This window comes from Rutidosis leptorrhynchoides, chromosome 10 (genome assembly GCF_046630445.1).
Source record: "Rutidosis leptorrhynchoides isolate AG116_Rl617_1_P2 chromosome 10, CSIRO_AGI_Rlap_v1, whole genome shotgun sequence".
Taxonomy (NCBI): domain Eukaryota; kingdom Viridiplantae; phylum Streptophyta; class Magnoliopsida; order Asterales; family Asteraceae; genus Rutidosis; species Rutidosis leptorrhynchoides.
In genome coordinates, this window is record NC_092342.1 from 55,175,607 (window position 1) to 55,184,026 (window position 8,420).

Sequence of the window (8,420 nt, forward strand, 5' to 3'; positions counted from 1 at the left end):
CGATCAAGACATCTAGCCAATATTGTTGCCGTTGATTTTTCTTTAGAATCGTCATTCAGTCGACCAAGTACTCCAATTCAAATTTCCGATAATCCATTTTTTGAACCCGACCTCACAATTGTGAACCCGGAGGATATTCAGGGACAATTCAGAGATCCTGAACCACTAATCATTCCTCCTGAACCACAAATCACTCATCCAGAGATTGTCGAGGAAGAAACCATTAAATCAGAATCCTCTAGTGATTCAGATTCAACAAATTCAATCATGGAGAATCTGAAACCTCTAAGTATGGAAGACCGAATGAGAGCTAAACGCACTGGCCAAGGTCACACAATTACTCAACCAGACATTAATGCGCCAGATTATGAAATCAAAGGACAAATCCTACACATGGTAACTAATCAATGCCAATTTAGTGGTGCGCCGAAGGAAGATCCAAACGAACATCTTCGAACATTTAATAGGATCTGTACTCTATTTAAAATCCGAGAAGTGGAGGATGAACAGATATATCTCATGTTATTTCCCTGGACTTTAAAGGGAGAAGCCAAAGATTGGTTAGAATCAATACCTGAAGGGGCGATTGATACATGGGACGTCTTAGTTGAAAATTTTCTTAAACAATTCTTTCCGGCATCTAAAGCTGTGAGACTTCAAGGAGAAATTGTTACTTTTACACAAAAGCCGAATGAAACTTTATATGAAGCGTGGACAAGATTTGGAAAGTTATTGAGAGAATGTTCGCAACATGGTTTAGACACTTATCAAATAGTACAAATATTCTACCAAGGATGCGACATCACTACAAGAAAAGACATCGATATAGCAGCTGGTGGTTCCATTATGAAGAAAACCGCAACTGAAGCTTACAAAATTATTGATAACACTGCTTCCCACTCACATAAGTGGCATCAAGAAAAAGATATCGTTAGATCATCTAAAGCGGCTAGAGCCGATTCTAGCCATGACTTTGATTCCATTTCCGTAAAGATAGATGCTGTCGAGAAACGAATGGAAAAGATGACTAAGGATATTCACTCAATACGAATTAGTTATGAGCAGTGTGGCGGACCACATTTGACAAAAGATTGTCTCAGTATTGAACAAACAATGGAACAAAGAGAGAATGTTTCATACATGAACCAAAGGCCTGAAAATAATTATCAGAATAATTATCAACCGCCAAGACCAATCTACAATCAAAACCAGAATTATAACCGAAATGTTCCATACAACAACCAATAAGGCCCTAGCAATCAACAAGTATCCAACAATACTTACAATCAGCAAAGACCTATTTTTCAAAACAAACCACCACAAACCGATGATAAAAAGCCAAATTTAGAAGATATGATGTCGAAGCTAGTTGAATCTCAAACTCAATTTTTCACATCTCAGAAACAAACCAATGAAAAAATGCTCAAGCATTTAAAAATCAACAAGCTTCTATCCAAAATTTGGAACAAGAAGTAAGTAACCTAGCAAGGTTGATAGGTGAAAGAAAACCGGGAAGTCTACCTAGCGATACAAATGCTAACCCCCGGAATGAAACAGCTAAAGCCATTACCACAAGAAGTGGTATTACACTTAAACCACCTGAAATACCTGTAATTTCTGATGACTCTATTCCTACTCCACAAGAACCACAACCTGAGCAAGATAAGGAAACAGAACCGGTAGTTGAAAAGGTTAATGAAGATAATACAGTTTAGACTAAACCTTATATTAAACCATTCTAACCACCACTTCCTTACCCGAGTAAAATGAGAAAAGAAAGACTTGAAGCCGAGCAATCCAAATTCTTGGATATGTTTAAACAAATAAATGTAAATCTTCCTTTCATTGATGTAATTTCAGGAATGCCCAGATATGCTAAATTTCTGAAAGATCTAATCACAAATAGAAAGAAAATGGAACAACTTTCGGATGTTACTATGAATGCTAATTGTTCTGCAGTGTTGTTGAATAAGATACCAGAAAAATTATCAGATCCAGGAAGTTTCACAATTCCATGTTTTCTGGGTAGTCTTAGTTCAATAGAAGCATTGGCAGATTTAGGTGCTAGTATAAATCTAATGCCGTATTCACTATACGCTAAACTAGACCTTGGAGAATTGAAACCAACAAGAATAAGCATACAACTAGCCGATCGATCAGTAAAATATCCTAGAGGGATAATGGAGAACATGCTAGTTAAAGTTGGTACTTTAGTATTTCCAGTAGATTTTGTTATTCTGGACATGGAAGAAGATTCTCGAGTTCCTCTTATATTAGGAAGACCATTCTTAAATACGACTAAAGCAATAATAGATGTGTTCGGTAAAAAACTGACCCTAAGTATAGAGGATGAGAGTGTTACCTTTTCAGTTGATAGAGCCATGCAACAACCGCAATCTGCAGATGATACATGTTATTATATTCAAACTATAGATTCACATGCAGAATTGTTAGAAGAATTTCCAGAATTACAAGGAACAGGAGAATGTTCTTTAGGAGAAGGAACTGAATCAATTAATGAAGCTGAAATGTTAGCCGCACTCATGGCTAATGGATATGAACCAACAACAGAAGAAATTCAAATGCTAAAAGAGGAAGACAGATATCGATACAAATCGTCGATAGAAGAACCACCGACATTAGAGTTAAAGCCACTTCCAAACCATTTGGAATACGCTTATTTACACGGTGAATCTGAATTACCTGTAATAATATCATCTTCTCTTACTGAAAATGAAAAATCTCAACTCATTTCTGTGCTAAAAGCTCATAAACCAGCTATTGCATGGAAGATTCATGATATTAAAGGCATAAGTCCTTCATATTGCACACATAAAATCCTTATGGAAGAAGGTCATAAAACTTATGTGCAACGCCAACGAAGACTAAATCCAAATATGCAAGATGTTGTTAAGAAAGAAATAATTAAACTGCTAGAGCAGGTTTAATTTATCCAATTTCTGTGTAAAGACCCGTCCTAATCTATCCGGATGAAGTCCATATCGATTATAAATGATTCACAACAGTTGGTTACATCGCGAGGTACTTGACCTCTATATGATACGTTTTACAAACATTGCATTCGTTTTTGAAAAGACAATCTTTCATTACATCGAAAGTTGACGGCATACATACCATTTCATAATATATCTAACTATAATTGACTTAATAATAATCTTGATGAACTCAACGACCCGAATGCAACGTCTTTTGAAATATGTCATGAATGATTCCAAGTAATATCTCTAAAATGAGCAAATGCACAGCGGAAGATTTCTTTTGTACCTGAGAATAAACATGCTTTAAAGTGTCAACCAAAAGGTTGGTGAGTTCATTAGTTTAACATAAATAATCATTTCCATCATTTTAATAGACCACAAGAATTTCATTTCTCATAAGTATACGTCCCATGCATAGAGACAAAAATAATCATTCATATGGATTGAACACCTGGTAACCGACATTAACAAGATGCATATAAGAATATCCCCATCATTCCGGGATCCTCCTTCGGACACGATATAAATTTCGAAGTACTAAAGCATCCGATACTTTGGATGGGGTTTGTTAGGCCCAATAGATCTATCTTTACTATTCGCGTCAATTAGGGTGTCTGTTCCCTAATTCTTAGATTACCAGACTTAATAAAAAGGGGCATATTCGATTTCAATAATTCAACCATATAATGTAGTTTCAATTACTTGTGTCTATTTCGTAAAGCATTTATAAAAGCAGCGCATGTATTCTCAGTCCCAAAAATATATATTGCAAAAGCATTTAAAAAGGGAGTAATGAAACTCACGCATATAAATTTGTAAAACAATTAATAAAGCATTTGCATGTATTCTCTGCCCAAAAATGTAAAGAGTAAAAGGGAGCAAATGAAACTCACGCATATAAATATTGTAAAACAGTTATTAAAACAGTGCATGTATTCTCAGCCCAAAAATGTAATGAGTAAAAGGGAGCAAATGAAACTCACCTAATGTATTTTGTAGTAAAAATACATATGACGACATTGAATAAGTATAGGGTTGGCCTCGGATTCACAAACCTATATCATTTGTATATATATTAAAACGCATAATCGTAATCGAACAATTTATTATATCTTAATTTATATATTATATATTTAGTTTGTGTTTTTTATTCAAAATGGTTGTTATTTATATAGCTATATTAATATATCCATACTTATTTAATATTATATTTACAAATCGATAGTTTGCTATTTGTAAGTATTTATTTAAATAATATAAGTAATTTTGATATATATATATATATATATATATATATATATATATATATATATACAGTTATGTGAAATTTTAATATAATTTTAGTATACGTATTAAGTATATTTTATGAAAAAAAATGTTTATCTGTAAAAAAAATAGTTTTTGAGATTAATAAAGGTAATATTAATAACCATGTTATTTAATAATAATACCTATTTTTGATATTAATATTAATAATAACAATGTTAATAATAATAATTATAATTGTAACTAGGGTTATGATAACGATAATAATAATAGTTAGTAACTACTACTTATATTAGCGGTAATAACAATAATAAATAATATTCCTGATACTTATTAATAATAATACTTTTAATGATTTGTTAACATTATTGATAATGATAATAATAGTAATACATAATGATAATACTAAAAATTATAGAATGTTACTAATACTAACATTTATGGACATAATAATAATTTATATTATTTTCATAATACTAGTAACTAGTAATAATAATAATCATAATAACTATAATAATGATAATACATATATTAATAATGATTCTAATAATACTAATAATAATAATACAATAATAATAATAATAATACTACAATAACGATAATATTAGTATTGATAATATTAATAATTATAACCATATTGATAATACTAATATTTATAAAATGATTCAAATTCTTAATATTAATGATAATAATATTAATAATCTTAATAATCTTAATCATGTTAATAATAATAATAATAATAATAACAATAATAATAACAATAAAAATAATGATAATGTTAAATTATACCTTTGTAGCCTTAAAAACAATTAAACTGTAGAAGATGGGACTCGAACCCTAGACCTCCCGCTAACCCAACAAACGCCTTAACCATTCAATCCATCATGTTTTTCTGAGTTATAACACAGACCACATATATATAACCATACCTTATGTGTTTTAAATTCTTCTTCTTCTTCTTCTTGAATAATTCGACCAGAGTTCTCACCATCACTATATTATTTGTTTTAAATTTGTAATAAAAATAGGAAATCGATTTCTAATTGTGTTTTAATTTAACTAATTTGAAAGGAAAAAAAAATAAAAAAAAAATAAGAAGAACAAGACTGCCGTCGCTGTTTACTTTTTTTTTTTTTTTAAATTTGATTCTGATATTGATCTCGTATTAGCCAATGTTTATAACATGAATTAGTTTACAAAACATTCATGGAAACATTCTAAATCATCAATTTAACTTAAAATTTAGAAACAAATTCGAATTTTCCCTATGAACAAAATCTTTGACTTTTTGGATAATTACTTTGACTCACAAATTGATGCTTGATAAGAAGAAATGGAATGCCAGATTTTGCAGGAAGTTTGCCTTGAAGATTCCTAACAACTTCTCTTTTATTGATTTTGAAGTAGGATTAAATTTCAATTTATGGGTAAAAAAAATACGAACAGAGACTATCGAAGAAAAAAGAAAAAAAAATATATGCGATTTTGATCCTGTAGGAAAATTAGCTGTAACTAATTATAGAGAAGAAAATAACGATTTTATTAATCACTTGTCCAAGAACAGATTTATTTTACAGCTAAATATATCGATGGATAATTAAGCCAGGGGAAAGAAAACAAAGGGTAACAAAACACAATTAGAACAAAGCAGATAAAGACCTTTAACAAATTTTGTCTGTGTTTGTTTGAATGGAATCAATTGGTACTGAATTGGAGACTTAAAACAAAATTTCTACAGCATGATTAAAATGCACACTTGAATTGCTTCTATACGTACGATTTTTATAAATAATAACTATAATTATATTAATAATAATTAAAATTCTAATTATATTAATAATAGAATTAATAATAATATTAATATTAATATTAACTAACAAACACAAAAAAAATTGATATTAATAATATTATTAATAATAAATAATTGTATTATTTTCTAATAACAATAATAATTCTTAATGATAATAATATCTACAACAGTAATAATAAATATATTAATAATAATAATAAATACTAATGTTACTAAAAATGATAATGTTAATAATTTTAGTAATAATACTCATAATAAAAATGATATCACTAATATTAGTAATAACACTACTTATAATAATATTAAAAATGATATTACTAATGATAATTAAAATAAATAGTATTACTTTTATAATAATGATTCTTAATGGTAATAGTAATAAAAATATCTAATAATAATTCTAATATTAATCATTAATCATAACATCTAAAATTATAATTTTTCTACTAGTTATAATAATATTAACCATGGTAACAATAATATTAATAATAATAATGCTATAACAAATCAAATATATCAAATTTCTTATTATAATTTTAATAATGTCAATAGTACTGATATTATTATTAATAATAAAAATAATGTAATAACTATAATTAAACTTGTAATTACATTTAATATATTAATTTTATCATTTACTACTTATGTAAGGTTTATTGATTATATAATATATAATTGAATTATTATATATAATAATACTTATACATAGAATTCCCATATATTTATGTGTATAGATTTATTACAGTATACATATTATATTAATTGTATATAGGATTCATATATATATATATCTGTATATTTTTATTTTAGTAATATCTTAATGATTTTTGTATATTACATTACATATTTAATTCAAATGGTTAAATGGTATTGTATTAATTCAACTTAATATATACACTTATGTTTATATTATATTTTATAAATTTTAAATTATTATACATTCTTACATTTATATATATATACATATATATACATATTTAATTACAATTAATTGTTCGTGAATCGTCGGAAATAGTCAAGGTCAAATGCATTCATGAAATACAGTTCAAACATTTTGAAACTCAACTTAACAGACTTTGCTTATCATGTTGAAATCATATAAAGATTAAGTTTAAATTTGGTCAAAAATTCCCGGGTCATCACAGTACCTACCCGTTAAAGAAATTTCGTCCCGAAATTTGAGTGAGGTGGTCATGGCTAACAATAAAAATGTTTTCATGACCAATATGAGTTGATAATTAGAGGTTTATCAGCATTGAATAATAATGCTAAAATAATTCGATTATTCTAAGAATACGAATGAATCTATCGCAAAAGAGTGAATTGAAGAAAATAAGATTTTCCTTAGCTTTTGACGTAAACAAGGTTGAATTCCGGAATTCAAGGGATTTAAAGAAAATCTTTGGAAATCTATAAGATCTGATTCTTATGGCTTTATTGCATTTAAGATCTCTTTAATTAAATGCTATCATCTGCCTCGATTGCTTTGTCTGGTATTCCCACTATAAATGAACTTCTTCCGTTCCATCATTTTCATCATTCCTATATATTCATTCTTAATTCTTACTTCTAAAAGATTGTGAAAATGCTTCATCCAATTCTAATCCTTGATATTTTCCTAATTAACATTTCTGTCATCCTTCTTTTTAATCTTCCACCAGAAGAATCTGTTTACTTCTACTATTATCTTGGGATGATACTATTCTTAATTATACCGTGCCTTTATATTGCTATTCGTATTAATATCCACAGTTTATAACCTCCGTGTTGTTATTGGGCTTTATAATTTCTCTTATATATTGGAGCTCTTTGCCTTTTTATTCTCTTCTCGACCTCTAGTAAAGCGAGTAACGGTCCAGAATTCCTAAGTATGGAGTTTCGAATGAACTTAATGTTCTAAACAAGAAGGAACGTAATCACACAATTTGATTTGTCAAATTACCAGAATCACTGAGAATGGAACTATCAAGCATATACTTTCTTGATATGTTCAGAAGTTAAGCAGAATGAAAGAGTTATGTAACATGGTATGTGATGACGTTATGATCTGTGAATCATCACGTCCCATTAGAACTCAGCATGACTTACTGTAGTATAATCACGTTGATCAAGTGTCATTATATTATACTAACTCATGCTTCAGTTCCCAACACTACTTCAATAACATTCATAGTTTAAACTTGATAGTTTACAGAATATAGAAACTAACAGTTTCTATATGATGTAACACTGATAACACGAAGAGATTAATGATTTCAGATAAGAATAGTTATGACAATATCTTCAGAAATGTGGAAGATATTTATAATGAAAGATACGATGATATTTTGGAATTTCTAATATCG

General features: G+C 28.5%; 1 non-coding gene across 1 annotated transcript; it reads right to left on the bottom strand.

Annotated features, from left to right (window-relative positions):
- Positions 1–651: 651 nt before the first annotated feature.
- Positions 652–758, bottom strand: LOC139873718 (small nucleolar RNA R71). The gene has a single exon (XR_011767445.1). It is a non-coding gene; the product is annotated as a small nucleolar RNA R71 (small nucleolar RNA).
- Positions 759–8,420: the final 7,662 nt, after the last annotated feature.